At 43.9% G+C, this 17,855-nt stretch overlaps 1 protein-coding gene across 4 annotated transcripts in view; it reads left to right on the top strand.

Moving 5' to 3' along the window:
* SMPD3 (sphingomyelin phosphodiesterase 3) overlaps nucleotides 1-17,855 on the top strand; it is a 172,829-nt gene that overhangs the window by 25,044 nt on the left and 129,930 nt on the right. Inside the window, exon 1 of one of the 4 annotated variants that reach the window (XM_081963346.1) lies at nucleotides 2,052-2,092. The exons of 2 other annotated variants lie outside the window; for them this stretch is intronic. The gene's annotated coding sequence lies outside the window, so the exon portion shown is untranslated. Of the gene's footprint in view, nucleotides 1-2,051; nucleotides 2,093-2,383; nucleotides 2,476-17,855 lie in introns of those variants that run through there. One more of the 4 variants, XM_081963345.1, reaches the window with a different exon arrangement.

Here is a 17,855-nt window from a genome sequence, read left to right as displayed (position 1 = left end):
CTTGCACAGTTAAGTGTAGTGTATCACCCAGTTGACTCTGGCAATAGTTATTACCCCGGGTGGGCTGCTAGGGGCTTGCAGGGGTTTGTTATACCCCTGGTTTTCCAGGCACAATAGCAATAGCATTTAGATTTATATGCTGCTTCACAGTGCTTTTACAACCCTCTCTAAGCGGTTTTAGAGTCAGCCTCTTGCTCCCAACAAGGAAGGATGGAAGATTGAGTCAACCTTGAGCCAGTCACGATCGAACTCTTGGCAGTGGGCAGAGTTATCCTTCAACACTGCCTTCTAACCACTGCACGTCATGGATGGAGGGATGGAGGGATGGAAGGAAGGAAGGAAGGAAAGAAAATAGCAATAGCACTGACTTATATACTGCCTCACAGTGCTTTACAGCCCTCTCTGAGTGGTTTTACAGAGTCAGCCTCTTGCCCCCAACAATCTGGGTCCTCATTTTACCCACCTCAGAAGGACGGAAGGCTGAGTCAACCTTGAGCCTGGTGAGAATTGAACTACCAAATTGCAGGCAGCTGGCAGGCAGCAGAAATAGTCTGCAGTACTGCACTCTCACCACTGCGCCACTGTGGCTCATGAGAGATGTTGGTTTAGATCAGGGGTGTCAAACTCCCAGCGCACTGGCTGGATGCATTACACGCTGGCCACACCCATGCCCGGTTTAGCGAAGGGGGGGTGTCACGATATATCACACGACGACATCGTGACGACACAAGTTTGACACCCCTGGTTTAGATCTCTAAGCCTGTTGATGTCATCTGCAGTCCCTCATCTAACTAGGCTCCCCTCTTACCACCCTGATGTAGCATCTGCCAGCCACTCCGTAGCTGAGCGATCTGAGAAAAAGACATAGCCGCTTTAAAGAGTTGCAGAGAGTCTTCCCCTGCTTCCTTCGTGGTCCAAAGCATCTTTTGCAAAACAGATCCAACGTGGTCCACACAGCCCAGCTCAGAATGAAGCGTCAACGAAAGAAGCTTAAGCAGGGAAGAAAAGTGGCCAGTTTCTGAAATCTGCGGTAGGTCACTTGAGAAAATCTTGTGCATTGCTCTCCAGCAACAGACGGTGTTTTGTTGTGAATGATGCACTGCTCCCACTATTTTTTTTCTTTTTAGGGGAAATGAAAAATCAAAACTTTTCAGACTGAGTTAACTGACAGGGCTTTTCCCTGTTGTCAGATTTTAATTGCTTGAACTTTAGTTTTTATTGCTAACTGTGAAGAGAGAGGCAAGACATCAATCGAACTAAAAGCAGTAATGCTGATAAAAGAGATGCTGTGGCCTTTTCTATTTTGTAACCCACAATCTTTGGAGGCCACTTGTAACCCTGAGAGTTCACCCATAACCATTTGAGATAGTCTAGCCTCGTCTCTCAAAGAGCCCTGTAGCTTATTTTAGTCACCTTTTTGCAGTTGAGTTTCTCCATTTTTCTATCATCGAAGACGGGCCTTCAATTTCCTGTTTTCCAGCACCCTTTGCGTGCTTAAATGTGGACTTTTCTGGCGTTTTGAGAGGAGAAACGCAAACCATTTAAGACTAAATTATAATAGCATGTAAAAGACAGTCCTTTATTTCACAATTTAGGGCTCAGTGGCTCAGTGGCTAAGGCGCTGAGCTTGTCGATCAGGTCAGCAGTTCAGCGGTTCGAATCCCTAGCGCCGCGTAACGGAGTGAGCACCCGTTACTTGTCCCAGCTTCTGCCAACCTAGCAGTTTGAAAGCACGTAGAAAATGCAAGTAGAAAAATAGGGACCACCCTCGGTGGGAAGGTCACAGCGTTCCTTACGCCTTTGGCGTTTAGTCATGCCGGCCACATGACCACGGAGACATCTTTGGACATCTTCGGCTTTGAAACGGAGATAAACACCGCCCCCTAGAGTCGGGAACGACTAGAAAATATGTGCGGGGCAACCTTTACCTATTGCACAAAGCTGCACTTAAATAAATGTAAAGTAAAATTTACTGTAAGTAAAAAAATATTTTTTTCAAAAGCTCACTCTTATTCTTTTTTTTTTTTTGGCTCATGTAACATTCTCCATAGAGCCACTTAATGCAGTCCTTTGCATTCATATGAAAAATAAGGTAAATTGAATTGTCTTTGTAAATAAATTTGCATGTACCCTTTGATTTTAGATCTTATTGTTAGAAGGTGCATTTTTGTAAAGGTTTTTTTTTTAATGACTTTGGTTTTAAATTCACAACGACTGGCTGTAAGTCAAGGACTATCTGTATCTCCCAGAGCAGTAGAGGCAGCCCTCTATTAGGAGTTCTGTAAAGAAGAGTAACCATGCCTCAATCAAACCATACACCTGATGCTTAGTTCTGTGCTCAGGTGAAACTGTGAGGGGATGATTGAAGGCCTACAAACTTGCCCTGAGAACAAAAAAATAAGAGTTGAGATCCTCTCTTCCCAAACCAAGGACAAATGCATCACAAGAAGTTTAGGAAGATTCTCAGTCAACCAGGTAAAGATTATTCCAAAGGTGCTTTTTGAAAAGACAACTGGACTTTCTTGTTTTTCCTTGCAAATGTTTCGCTTCTCATCTTAGAAATGTTGATGGTTTTGTAAACCTCCCCCAGCCCCACAATTCATGCCTACAGTTGTCCTTGCTAACCCTTCCTCTCTCTTCTTCCTAACTCTCTTTCTGGCCACCAGACATGTGGCGTTTTTAAAAACAGTTCATGTCAAAGGTACATTGGGCCACAGCACATACATGCTCCAGAGGCTTTCATTTCAAACAGCCAGGTGCCTTGACACCTCATTAGGCCTAATTGTTCTACTTTGGCAGTCATTTCTGCTCTAAACCACCTTCCATGTCCCTGGACCCTTATCTTCTTGTTTTGAAAGTACACATGCAGGGAAAATGAGTTTTATGCAGGTGCATTCCAACTACCATTTGTTGCAGAAACAAACAATAGATTGGTGATGTTTTTGTGCCCGACTCAAACAAAGGCGGGGGGGGGGGGGGAGGAAAAGCAAGCAGCAGCCATCCCCCCCCCAATTGCAATCTTTCGAACAATAAAAGGCCCATTTAACCATCGTGATAGATTAGAACAGGGGTCCCCAAACTTTCGGACCCCCGGGACCACTAAATTCATAATTTTAAGTCCCGCTGCCCACTAATATGATCTGCCTAATGACTGACTGGGTGGGCATGGCAAGGTGATCATGTGACTGTGTGGGCGTGGCTAGGTGGGCATGTGACTGGTTGGGCGTGGCCAACTTGGTGTCACTCACGAAGGCATCTACTCCCCGCTTCCCTCCCAGCCACTCCTCCCCTGCCCGCCTGGGCTCCTTAGGGCCCCAACAGGAAGCAGTTGTTGGAGCTAAGCAGCTACCATGAGAAAGAGTTGGCAAAACATCTGGCTCAGTTCAAATTGTATCTGACCGAGAAGGAAGCTCAGTAGAAGCTGTGTGAGTGTAAGGCCAGGTACCGGTGCCTGGAGGCTCAAAGGGCTGAGATGGTCAGCCAGTTCCAGGCCATGATGAAGTCCCGCTGGAATAAGGTCCTCCAGCACTTTGCCACCAGTGGCACCTCCCTCCAGCCTTCGTCCAAAGCTCCGCACCAGGAATCTGAAGAAGACTCCGTCAGAATTTTTCCCGCCCTCCGACCCACACAAAAAGACCCCGAAAGGGAAGACTCTCTGCAGCAACACAAACATTCATTGCACGTATCCAGTCCAGGGGCCGTAGTTTGAGGACCCCTGGTTTATATTTTTAATATAATCTTTCTGCGAACCACCAAAATTTTCTCGTGAACCACCAGTGGTCCATGGACCACCAGTTGGTGACTGCTGGATTAGAAGAAAGCCACCGTGCCGATGAAAATCCGAACGGAGTCAAATCACGCTCACAAAGACACCTTCTTTGTTCGTCGGCCGACATTCTAATCTAGCATTTTGAAGCCCTTCTATTTGGCGGACGGGTGTGGGTTTTTGTCACCTCTTTCGAGCCATCACTTGTGTAGAGACAAAGTTGGCGGATGTTTGGATGGGATGAAATTTGGCTTGGCAACTAGTAAAAAAGAAAAAGAGGAACATCTCCACTGAGTCGCCTGAGAGCCCCGTAGGAGGCTAGGAAAAGTGCTTTGCTGATGCATTATTGAGTCTGTCTTGTGATTGCCTCCTCTGGTCTACAAAGCTGTGAGTTTAGCTTTTTTTTCTCCCCCAAGATCAGCTGAGGTCAGTTTGAATGGACGGGTGCCGCTGAATTAAGATTTCCCCACTTTTAAATAAGCCCAACTCTCTTTTGTTCCCTTTCCAGGGGATCTCCCACCTCCCCTTCCTCTTTCTCTTTCTTCATATCAAAACAGAAAAGAAAAAGGCACCAGCCATTTCAAATTTGCATATATTTCAGTGATAAGCAGCTGGGAGCAGACTTGCAGGAAATAGAAATATATATCAAAGCAGAACGATAAAAATAAAGGCCTATTTTCGTCTCCTTATCCCCGACGCAGAAACAAAGCTTGAATTGCATTTCGAAAATAAGAATCCATGGACAAGGTTGAGGGGGGGGGTCCCAATTTGCAAGGCTGCCAGCAAAAATCATGCATGCGGTTTATATACAGGTGGTCCTTCGTTTACGACCGCAATTGGGGCCTGACGTTCCAGGATTCAGCAAAGCAGTTGATCAGTGGGTTGTGTATGATTTTCTGGCCTTTCTCGCCATGGTTGTTAAATGAAACAAGGCTGTTAAGTGAACCCCCCCCCCATTGACTTTGCTCATCTGAAGCTGGCCGGGAAGGTTGCAAATGGGGATCAGACGAACCAAGGATGCTGCGATGGTTGTAAATGCAGGTAGTCCTCGACTTACGGCCCCCACTGAGCCCCAAATCTGTGTTGCTCAGTGAGAAATTTGTTGAGTGGGTTTAGACACATCTTGTGATTTTTCTTGCCTCGTTTGTTAAGTGAATCACTGCAGTGGTTAAATGAAGAGAAGGGAGGAGAGGAGAAGAGAAGAGAAGAGAAAAGAAGAGAAAATAGACAATGGAACGGAAGGAAAAAGAAGAGAGGAGGGGAAAGGAGAGAAGAGAGCAGAAAATAGAGAATAGAATGGAAGAGAAGGGGAATAGAGAAGAGAAGAGAAAATAGAATATAAAGGAAGGGAAGGGAGGGAAGGGGAGAGGATTCGACTTACGACCCCTATTGAGCCCCAAATCTATGTTGCTAAGTGAGAAATTTGTTGAGTGGGTTTAGACACATCTTGTGATTTTTCTTGCCCCGTTTGTTTAGTGAATCACTGCAGTGGTTAAATGAGGAGAAGGGAAGGGAAGGTAGGAGAGGAGAGGGGAAGAGAAGAGACCTTGGAGGTCTTCTAGTCCAGCCCCCTACTCAATCAGGAGAACCTAAACCATTTCAGACAGGTGACCGTCCAGCCTGTTCTTACAAAGCCTCCAGCGATGAAGCTCCCACGATTTCTGGAGGCAACTTCTGTCCCACTGGTTAATTGTCCTCCCTGTTAGGAAGTTTCTCCTTAATTCCAGGTTGCTTCTCCCCTCGATTAGTTTCCACCCATTGTTTCTTGTCCTGATTTCTGGTGCTTTGGAAAATAATTTGACCCCCTCTTCTATCTGGTAGTAACACGGTTGTTAAGTGGATCTGGCTTCCCCCTTGACTTGGCTTGTCAGAAGGTCGCAAAAGGGGATCCCATGATCCGTCTGGGGGACACTGCGATCATCATAAGCGTGAGCCAGTTGTCAAGCATCTGTATGTAAATTGCGTGACTGCGGGGACCCTGCAACAGTCCTAAAGGTGAAAAATGGTTGTAAGTCACCTTGTTTCACTCCCGTTGTAACTTTGAACAGTCACTAAGCGAACTGCTGTAAATCAAGAACTACCTGTACTTGCCCAATGCTAAGCACCTGAACTTTGGTGATGCGATGGTGGGGATGCTGCGATGGTTCTAAAAGTGAGTACCGGTTGTAAGTCACTTTTTTGGGGGGTGCCGTTGTAACTTCAAACGGTTGTTAAATGAATGGTTGTAAGTTGAGGACTACCTGTAGAATTAATTGGTTACCTTTTGGTTCTGAAAGCAGATCAGGCCGTGCTGAGCTGTTGCGTTGTTGTGGTTAGAATGCAGTATTGCAGGATGACTCTGCCCGCTGCCAGGAGTTCGATCCTGACCGGCTCAAGGTTGACTCAGCCTTCCTTCCTTCCTTCCTTCCTTCCTTCCTTCCTTCCTTCCTTCCTTCCTTCCTTCCTTCCTTCCTTCCTTCTTTCCCAGTGGTTAGAATGCAATATTTCAGGCTAACTCTGCCCATAGCCAGCAGTTCAATCCTGACCAGCTCAAGGTTGACTCAGCCTTCCATCCTTCCGAGGTGGGTAAAATGTGGACCCAGATTGTTGAGGGGGGAAGAGGCTGATTCTGTAAATCGCTTAGAGAGGGCTGTGAAAACACTGTAAAGTGGTATATAAGTCTAAGTGCTATTGCTATCGCCCTCCCTCTTTCCTTTCCTCCCTCCCTCCTTTCCTTCCTCCCATCTGACCTTCCTTCCTCCATTCGTCCCTCCCCCCGCAGCCTTCAATCCTTCCAAGGTTGGTAAAATGAGAACCCAGATTGTTGGGGACAAGTTGCTGACTCTGTAAACTGCTTAGAGAGGGCTGTAAAAGCACTGTAAAGTGGTATATAAGTCTAAGTGCTATTGCTATTATCCATCCATCCATCTATCCATCCATGGTGTGCAGTGATTAGAATGCAATATTGCAGGCTAACTCTGCCAACTGCCAGGAGTTCGATTCTGACCAGCTCAAGGTTGACTCAGCCTTTCATCCTTCCGAGGTGGGTAAAATGAGGACCCAGATTGTTGGGGGCAAGAGGCTGACTCTGTAAACCGCTTAGAGAGAGCTGTAAAAGCACTGTGAAGGAGTTTATGTCTAAGTGCTATTGCTAAGCTAGAATTTTTCCCATTTGCTTAGAGCTGGTCAAATGGTGTGGTTGTAGACTAAGCCCAAAAACCGACATAATGAGAGAAACCTGTTTGCTTGAAGAACCACTGTTTTAGTTATTATCAGGCTGATGATTTAATTGTCATCACCATTTGACAGTGACTGCACTTGAAACCTTGCATTGAAAGACACCTGTCAGTTCTTCAAAGAAAACCCAGTCTAGGGCACTAGAATCCTGAATGCTAATACTACTTTATTATAAGATTATAGTAACACAATCCCCCCTTTATCTTCAGGGAAGAAAGATCATGCCTGAGATGCTTTACTCAAATTACTTCTCTGTCCCAGACTTAGATCTCATTTATCTGACCGTTGCCTTGGCTGCAGCTCTTCCTTCTGTTCCTCAAGGTTACTCCGACTCTCCATTACATCTCTGCAGGAAAGCATCCAGAAAGAAACGATGTAGTTAAGAATACTACATCGTGACTTCCGATTCCAGAAGATATTCTAAATGGGAGATATTTTTTTTAAAAAAAACTTTAACTATGTCCTGCTTCTTTGTTATCTGGAGTTTGGCCACTGAGATGACCCCGGGACACTGCAACCGTCATAAATATGAGTCAGTTGCCATGCATCTTAATTTTGATCAACCGATCATGGGGATGCTGCAACAGTTGTGTGATAGACAGTTCGCACCTCACTTTTTTCAGTGCCGTTGTCACTTTGAATGGTCGCTAAATCATCTCCTTTTAACAACCCCATAATCCCTTGTGGGGTGAAGTCTGGGCAACTGAATGGAGCTGGGTTTTTACTGGCCAGATGCCCTTCCTGTTGCTAATGCGGAGTTATATTCAGCAGATAATATTCTCAACGTGCCCAGAGAGAGAAATATCTGCCTCTACCTAGGATCGAACTCACAGCCTTCTGAGTGTGAGGTGAGAGCTCCACCTCTAGGCCACCATACCACTCTTTGAATGGTCACCAAATGGTCTGTTGTAATTTGAGGACTACCTGTAACATGCACGGTAACCCCTAGCATTATTTAGGGGTGGGGGTAAATGTCCTGCTAAACTGGGACAGGATCTTTCCTGCATTCTTCTTCTTTTATGGAGTGGAAAGAATCGTCAACCCGTCAGGGGTTTTTCATGTGAGTAAAATTGAACTGAAAAGTTACATCGGATGCAACTATCTTCTCGTCACTGGGTGCCGATTTGATAAGAGAGTTTCATTTTAGGAAGCCGCAAAGGATAACTTCCCCCCAACCAGTAGCAGAAAAATGCAAATCCCCTCTTGAAAAGCTAAGCATCTAAAAACGAAATTGCAAACATCAACTCCTGGTTATTGAAATGACGACAAGCCCAAAATAGCCCTGGGGGACCACTTGGTTAGGATGAGAAGATCCAGATAACAATGCTTCTTCAACCCCCTCTGCCCTGAGGAGAACAGGAATATTTCCGTAGCATTTCCTGGGACCGCATTGCCTGCTTTCCAAGTAAAATGTGCGAATTCTTTGCACGCTCTTCCTGTCTTTCGTACTGTATAAAAACCAAGATGGGATGAAAGGCAAGTGTTACGGATCTGAAGAAGGTTGGATATATTTTGCGTGCGTTTCAGTGGTGGGATTAAAAAAAAATGTATTACCGGTTCTGTGGGCGTGGCTTTGTGGGCGTGAGGTGGCTTTGTGGGCGTGAGGTGGCTTTGTGGGCATGAGGTGGCTTTGTGGGCGTGAGGTGGCTTTGTGGGCGTGGCAGAGGTTGGACTGTGTTTTATTCTTTTGTTCGTCAAGATGGGACCTAGAAAGCTTTCATTTCATGGCATAGTAGTAGCCAAGGAAGATAATCCTGACAGATGTAAAAACGTTTGTGTACAAAAAAAAGCCAGTGACACATGCAAGGCTCAGGATTCAGACGGTGTCAGGCAGAAATAAGCCTGTGTTTGGAAAAGAAACAGAAAGAAAGACGCGTACAAGATTTTTTTCCCCAAAGCCGGGTTTTAATCAGGGAAGGTTCAGCGGATGGGTAAACACACACATTTGAATCAGGTAGTGGGCTGAGATTCTTTCCTCTGTTTGGTTTCCATGTTGCATGATTAGGGAGCAGATTTCTAGATTATACTAAATTGAGACTGAGATGCTTCCCCTTACCTTGAAGGATCGCCTCCGTTTAAAGAAGATAAGGTTACTTCAGAACAGGAGTCATAAAAAGGGAATTGATTGACACTACAAAAGTCATTCAAACAACCTGCCCAGCTCTTATAATAGCGTTCTGTTGTCAAGGTTGTGTTTGACCACAGGGGGCTGGAGTGGCCATGGCTGGAGTGTCCGTAGCCAGCTCGATGTCACTCGTGCCGGGGATGCCTGTGGTGGCTCGAGTACTCTACCAGAAAAAAACGGGCTCCCGAAGTCCGTTTTAGGCTGTAACAGCCTCCTGCAACCCTCTGCCAGCAAAAACAGCATGCATCCCTCCTGAGCTCTGTTTTTGTGGTCCGAGGCACTGCGGGCCAGTCCTTCACTGTTTCCAGGGTGGCCCCGCAGGCTGGATCCAGCCCCCCCGGGCCTTGAGTTTGAGACCCCTGCTGTAGCTACCTCAAGTAGGAGTGCCTGATTTCTGCACCAGCCCTCTCTTAATCTCCTTTATTTCCAGCCGCACCAATTCTCTGCTTCTCTTTGATCCCTGATTTACGTCTGAGTCTCCTTTGTTACTTGCCTACCCTGTTTTATTTTTTTCCCCTCTTGTTTGTTAAATCTGTCCCTCGCTCTCATTATTCTTACTTCTTCCCTCTTCGGCTTCTTCTTAATGGAACTTTTTTGGGTCCGCTTCACTGATTCACCTCCCTATTAAAGAAAGATCGTGCGAAGCGGTATTTTCAGCCAGTCTCTGCATTTTAATCCGGCTTCCTCCTGCTCTTCCTTCCCACTGCTTAATTTTTTTTCATTTTTCATTTTTTTTTAGTTTTTGTATTCGTTAACCAATGTGAAGAGCATGTGTTTTCCATGCTGTGGCTCTGACGAGGGGAAGGGGTTGGCTTGAGCTGGCTCGGTTAAGGTCTTTTAAGGAAATAATTATTATAACCAAGTCAGTGGTGAAGTTCAATTTTTTTTTTACTACCGGTTCTGTGGACGTGGCAATATGCTTCCTCTGTAAACCGCTTAGAGAGGGCTGTAAAGCACTGTGAAGTGGCACATAAGTTTATTTATTTATTTATTTTGTGAAGCATGTATAAGATAACAGATATAAGTCTCCCTTTATTTATTTATCAGCACAAATATAACACAAATATAAAAAGGCAACATTAAAAATAAAAATATGGTTTTCTGCCTGGATGGTCCTCTGTAATGAGCCGAAGGACAGAAAGGGGGAGTAGTGAGCTCCCTCCCATATTTGGGCATACCAGGGGTTGTAACAAAAATACATAACAGATATAAGTATATACAAGATTATGAATACATGAAATGGATACGAATAAATGGGGTTTTTTAGGATGGGGATGGTAGGCACGTTGGTGCGATTATGTTTAAGTGCTATTGAATTTAAATTTAATATTAAATTGAAGTGGCTTAGGTTTAAGTGCTGTTGCTATTGCATATTCGGTGTTTATGGTTGTTTACAGCATCCCTTGGTTATGTGACTCTGTTTTACAATGTTTTGGGTGAAAACCAGCATTTATTTCTAGCTTAATCTCAGATTGACAAAATGTGGTCCAGTTTCTATGATTCAACCTTTAGACACCTTTGGCCTGGAATCTTCATTGAACTAATTCAGCTCCTCATGTTCTACACCAAAAAACCCATACTGACTACTTTCCTACTAGTAGAATCTGGACCCAACGTTTTAGAAACGAAAGGTAGGGGGGGGGATCCTTCGTCATTTGTTCCCTGAATTACAAGAGTGCATTTTAAAAAAGATTTAATTATCCCCCACTGAGAATGCAACCAGGTTTACGAACGTTTCCATTTAGCAAGAAGCAAAGAACACAATTTCTTACCTGTCTAAGAGAGGAGCGGTTACTTTACTCAAAGAATGTGCTACAATTGGTATTTTCTGCCATGCTTTTAAGCCTGTCATCTATGAATTATAGCATTCCAGTAGAGATAAACAGCCAAAAAAAGAGAGAGGAAATTAATTAATGGAAGGTACAAGGCTCTTGAAATAAATTAATAGGTCTCTCCCCCCCCCTGTTTGGAATTTATTGTTTATTGAACATTTTATAAAGGCTGACATTAAAAAAAAAGGGGGGGCAGTCTGATCCAAGTTTCATCAGTTGCAAAATTATGTTGTCTTAATTAAGCAAGCTTGGGTAAACGCCTCCTGTGCCAGATGGTTTTAGCCTTATTCCATCTCACATAACTGTAACATTTTTATTAACGATTTTGCCCTTCTAAAGCTGCTTTAGTCCTAGCTTCTTCATTAATAGCATATTAATAATGGCATTCATTAATAATATATACCATGTTATTTTTGGCTCTCTTCTCTTCTTAGCCATTTCTGCTAATATTCATGCACATTTCTTCACGTCTGTATTTTCCATGTTTGGCTGGTCCAATTACTTAAATCTTTCACTTGTGATATGTAACCTTGTTTTCCAACTCTGGTTGAAGATTGGAAGGGGTCTTTCGTTGATATTTGGACTTGCCAATAAAATATTTTTATTGGAAGGAAGGAAGGAAGGAAGAAAAGAAAGAAAAGGAAGGTGGGAAGGGAGGGAGAAAGGAAGGAATGACAAGGGAGATGGGAAGTAAGGATGGATGGATGGATAGAAGGAAGGAAGGAAGGAAGGAAGGACAAGGAAGATGGGAAGGGAGGGAGAAAGGAAGGAAGGACAAGGGAGGTGGGAAGGAAGGAAGACAGGAGAAGGAAGGAAGGAAGGAAGGAAGGAAGGAAGGAAGGAAGGAAGGAAGGAAGTTTGCAACTCTATACAAAACACTATTGTTTTGTGCAGGTTTTTGGTACTATCACTGACTACAAGTAGCCCTCACTTAGGGATTGCTTTGCCAGAGTTGTTGGCTACCACCAAGAACACTCCCATGTCTACTGACAGGGCAAGCACTTGTGTATATAAAGAGTGAGAAAGCCCTACTCCCTTCCAGCACTGATGATGTTACCTCATTTGGTAATGAAATGCCTGCAAGAAATCCACCATGCTCAGAGAGCACAAAGGACCCCACTCAGTTCAGCACTAGGCTACAAATATTCTGTTTGAAAGCAGATGTCCTTTTTTTGCCTGTACAACTCCAGTCCATATATTCCATCCAAAGACCACGGGGACATCATGTAGAACAGGGGTGTCAAACTCAATTTCATTGAGGGCCTCATCAGGGCTGTGGTTGACCTCGGGGGGGGGGGGCTGGGTGTGGCCAGCCAACTGGGTGGGAATGGCCAAGTGAGTGGGCTTGGCCAGCTGCTGGCATGTTTCCTCTTTGCATTGAATAGACTGAGCCAATGCCACGCTGGCCCGATCTTTCCTCTTCACATTGGATAGACCAGGATGGCCCTATGGGCCAGATCTGATCACATTGGACCACGGATCACATCATGGGCTGGATCCGACCCGCTGGGCCTTGAGTTTGACACCCCTGATGTAAAAGAAGTCTATGACTCCAAATACGTCAAAGGAAGGAACTCTGGTTATGCATCCAGAGCAACAATACGGATTGTTCCATTCCTCATGGAAAGGCAGGGGTTGCAAATGGCATGCACAGAGTCCGTATTCCTGATTCCCCTCCAATCGATTCTTTTGACGCAGCCCAGAAATAGGCTTAGATTCACCAGTTCCAACCTCGAGCTGAGGCATAGCAAGCGTTGAAATGGCGTCTCCTTTCGTGTTCCCGAGGGGGGCATTAGTATGGCTTGACTCTCCGTCACAGATTAGCAGATCAGAGTAAATCAGATCTGGTTCAGAGCCCGCTCTTAAGGACGGATTTCCGATCTGGCACACTTCCACTCCGAATTGAATAAAGATATTAATTTTAGATATCTCCTGAAATTTGCCCTATCAGATCTGAGAACAGATGGAGATTGCCTCTTCTGTAGAAGCTTTACAAAGCTTAAAGATGCCCCTTCTACCTTTTATTTGTTTTATTCTTTTAAAAAATTTTTTGGCATGCTTACTGCAATGTTCAACTACTTATAGTGGGCCATTTTTGTTCTCGTAGGACCAACTGAAAATAGTCAGAAAAGTGGATGGAAACTCAGTCCTTCTAATGACAACCCTTGCCCTGAAATTTATTCTATAAAGCATCTGTGGAATCATCTAGAAATGAAATATTATTGTTCTCATCCACCAGGGTTCCCATATAAAATTCATTGGAATTCGTGCACTCTGCTTCCAGGGCTTACATTCTTATGCAGACGTTGGCCTATACATTTATTCATTGTTGATTTGATATTTTAAATGGATTGCTGATTTAATATCCCTCGCTGTTTTTAGGTCTTTTTAAGTGTTACCTGTCACCCTGAATCTGCTGGAGCTGAGTGGACCAATAAATTTAAATGGAGGAAACATCTGTAGCTGGGGGTAGTCTTCGATGCTCTCTGAGCTTGGTGGTTTTCTTGCAGATGTTTCCTGACTCAACAGACGCAGTGAATTTAAATAATGGATGTATCTGGCACACTAAGGACCCCACTCTAAAAAGTAGCTGGAATCAAGGTAGAAAAATCATGTTCAGTAGGTCTAAAAGACACTAAAATCAAGAAAGAATTCCCAGAAATCAAGAAGTTCCTACTCTGTTGAAGAATCACAATCACATTATAAGGCCTTGTAAGACCGTACTTGGAATACTGCATCCAGTGGTTTTGAAAGGTCCCTAAATGAACGGTTATAACTCGAGGACCACCTATAGAAGGAGTGTCATAATCCTATGATGGTGTGCAAATAAACTGGGGTGATGAGCTTTGCTTCCCCTCATCCTTTGTAGTCCCTGTTCACAGTTAGCTCCAGAGCAAACTTCCATGTAGGCTTAAAATGGAGACGCCTCAGCTTATCTGATGTTCCCAGTTCAGCTGACAAGATCTTTAAGTACTTAGACTTTATGGTGCACTTTTTAACAACAGAAAGTTAAATAACACGGAGCTGTTCAAAATAGCTTCCAAGAGAACACCTCCTTCCCTGCAGATCTTGCTATTTTTAACCCAAATTTGTTGAGAGACGATATAATCTTCCAGCTGTGAGCAGATTACCTGAGTACATGTAACACAAGAGCTGTTTTTCATCCACCCCTCCTTCTCTATTTTTTCTCTCTCCCCACCCTATGTCTCTCTCTGTCTCTCTCTCTCCCTCCCTTCCTCTCTCCCTTCCTTCCTCTCTCCTCCCTCTCTCTCTCTGTCTCTCTCTCTCTCCCTCCTTCTCTCCCTCCCTTCCTCTCTCCTCCTCTCTCTGTCTCTCTCCCTCTCTCTCTCCCTCCCTCCCTCTCTCTTAATAATTAGGAATCTAGCCAAGCAATACAGCAGCAGAAAACTTAATTTCTTCCTTTAATTTGATTTGTCTAGAGAACACTGCTGGGAACATATCAAAAACCAATTATTTTCTTTTGGCCGGTTTGAGAGTTCTCCGAGATTTTCCCATCTAGAAACATTTTCTAATTGATGGGGCAAAAGGGACCTTCTCCAATTAATGTGCTCAGCCAGGTGGGGAATTGTAACCCCCTTCAAAGATGGCAGAATTAAACTTCCAGTAGCCTCGGTGAGCATGAGTGATATTGAAGAATACTGGGATTGGTAGTTCAGCAACATCTGGAAGGTATTCTTCCTCTCCTTAGATTGTAAAAACAGCAAATAGCAATTCAGGTTAACTGCGAAACGTATTGATGAAAAGGATAAAGAACATTTAAAATGATAAGGAAGATAGACAATCTCCCCTATTGGGGAATATTACAAAGTTTGGGTTGTTATGTTTTTTTAGCTTGGAATGAAGAGGTGAAAGGGCATGGTGTGGAAAATAAAGGTAGTTGTTTTTCTGAAGGGTCCTTGGTGCTCTCTGAGCTTGGTTGTTTTGTTGGAGACATTTCATTACCCAACTAGGTAACATCATCAGTGCTCAAGGGGGGGAGGAGGAGGAAGAGAAGGAGAAGGAGAAGGACTATGGAATTTTGGGTGCTCTCTGAGGTTGACTGTTTTCTTGAAGACATTTCATTACCAAAGCTAGATAACATCATCAGTAAAACTGCATCAGGTAACACTGATGATGTTACCTAATTTGGTAATGAAATCTCTACAAAAAAACAACCAAGCTCAGAGAGCACCAAGGACTCCTCATTTCAATCCTGAGCTACAAATATTCTCCTTTATTAGTTATTTCCCTCTCTCTCTCTCTCTCTCTCTCTCTCTCTCTCTCCCTCCCTCCCTCCCTCCCTCCCTCTCTCTCTCTCTCTCTCTCTCACAGAAACATAGAAAACTGATGGTACGAAAAGCCCTAGTGATCCTAGAATCAAGATCACGTGAAGTGTTAATACCACTTTATAATGCCTTGGTAAGGCCACACTTGGAATACTGCATTCAGTTCTGGTCGCCACGATGTAGAAAAGATGCGGAGACTCTAGAAAGAGTGCAGAGAAGAGCAACAAAGATGATTAGGGGACTGGAGGCTGAAACATATGAAGAACGGTTGCAGGAACTGGGTCTGTCTGGTTTAATGAAAGGAAGGACTAGGGGAGACATGATAGCAGTGTTCCAATATCTCAGGGGTTGCCACAAAGAAGAGGGAGTCAAACTATTCTCCAAGGCACCTGAGGGCAGAACAAGAAGCAATGAGTGGAAACTAATCAAGGAGAGAAGCAACTTAGAACTGAGGAGAAACTTCCTGAGAGTTAGAACAATTAATCAGTGGAACAGCTTGCCTCCAGAAGTTGTGAATGCCCCAACACTGGAAGTCTTTAAGAAGATGTTGGATAGCCATTTGTCTGAAACGGTATAGGGTTTCCTGCCTAGGCAGGGGGTTGGACTAGAAGGCCTCCAAGGTCCCTTCCAACTCTACTATTGTATTGTATTGTATTGTAAAATAATCAAGGAGAGAAGCAGCCTAGAACTAAGGAGATATTTCCTGGCAAAACTATTAACCAGTGGAACAAATTGCCTTCAGAGGTTGTGAGTCTCCATCCCTGAAGGCTTTTAAGAAAAGTCTAGAGAGCCAGTTACCTGGAATGGCACAGGGTCTCCTAGAAGAAGAAGAGGTTAAAGAAACAATGATAAGATGGGCAAACAACTTTGGGTATACAATAGAGCTAGAAAAATGGCAACAACTATAGGAAAGGAATTATAATCTGACAATGGCGACAGCATATAAAGAGAATTTATATAAAACGTTTTATAGGTGGCACATGACACCTGAAAGATTAGCAAAAATGTTTCAGGATAAATCAGCTAAATGTTGGAAATGTCACCAATTGCCAGGAACATATTATCATCTGTGGTGGATGTGTAGGGATGCAAAAAGCTATTGGGTTAAAATACAAACATGGTTAGAGAAAATGATACATCAACCTGTGGAGTTTAAGCCAGAGATATTTTTATTGGGCATTCTACCAGAGAAATACAATAAACAAGATTCATATTTGATTGTACAAATAATAACAGCAGCTAGAATTGTGTTTGCACAAAATTGGAAAGCAGAAAAAATCCCATCAGAAGGGGAGGTAATAAAGAATGTATTAGACTGTGCAGAAATGAATAGGTTGACAGTTGCAATAAAGGACAAGGAGGAATCAGTGTACTACAGGACATGGGGGCGATTTTATGAGTGGCTTGAAAAAAAGATACAAATAGAAAGAAAAAGGAACAAAACATGAAATAAGTATCTCAGACGACGCATGATTAATAGAGGAGGAGTGGGAATAAGAAAATATCGAAATGTACATATACAGGCGGAAAAATGATATGAATTGACATATGTTCAATAACAATTATAAGAATGTATATCTAAGAATGAATTTGAAAGGAAAAATAAAAAAAAAACTTTTTACATAGAAAAAAACCTAGATGACCTCCAAGGTCCCTCCCAACTCTGTTAGTGTGTTAATTTTCCAAATGTTGGCACTCAAAGTCATCTGTTGAAACTCAGTGCAGTGGAGACTCCAAGTGATTCAAAGAAAGAACATTTGTTTTAATGCAACACATATTCAAAGGGTGTATGGCCCTGTCATTAGATGTGGTGAAGGTTCTAATTTTGAAGGTTTTAGAACAGGGGTGTCAAACTCGAGTTCATTGAGGGCCGCACCAGGGTTGTGTTTGACCTCAGGGGGCCAGGGGCGGCGTGCCTAGCTTGAAGTAACTCATCTCAGGGGCACCTGTGGTGGCCACAGTCCTCGATCAGGAAAAACAGGCTCCTGAGCTCCATTTTCGGCTGTGATGGCTTCCTGCAACCCTCTACCAGCAAAAACGGAGCTCAGGGGGAATGCTTATTGCCTGTGGTTTCCAGAGCGGTCCCGTGGGCCAGATCTAAGCATCCCACAGGCCCAATCCAGCCTTGAGTTTCACACCCCTGTTTTAGAAGGAACTTAGAGAAACTCTTGGAAGATCAACCTAGCCAACTGGAAGAGACTATTAGATTGGAGTGCCTTATCCTACTCCTAAATCACCCAGGCCTCCTGCCTTAAATAGCAGCTGTCGCACAACAACGGTGAAAAACAGAGATCAGGCCATGCTTGAGAACATTCTGGATGCACTTGATTGGCCATGGGTGAGGACTCAATTGGATTCAATTCACCGGATTCAGCAATGCTTCCCCTGTATTCCTCTGGTCGCAGTTGCAATAAAATTGATTCCTTAATTACTCGGGGACGCATCACTGAACCATTAAAAAAATGGGCAATAAGCAGAACACAAAGACGACCCTTCTCTCCCCCCCCCCCAATACTTTACAATTTGAAGCAACTGAATGCTCATATTCTAAAAACTATTCAAGGGTGGAAACCAGAGTTGGGTTTCTACCGGTACGGCCTGGTTCTGCCGAACAAAGAAGAGGGAGTCAA

The sequence above is a fragment of the Natrix helvetica genome, assembly GCF_964273705.1.
Source record: "Natrix helvetica genome assembly, chromosome: 10".
Taxonomy (NCBI): Eukaryota; Metazoa; Chordata; class Lepidosauria; order Squamata; family Natricidae; genus Natrix; species Natrix helvetica.
Note: the sequence above shows the minus strand (reverse complement) of the source record. Positions and strands in the feature narration are given on the sequence as shown.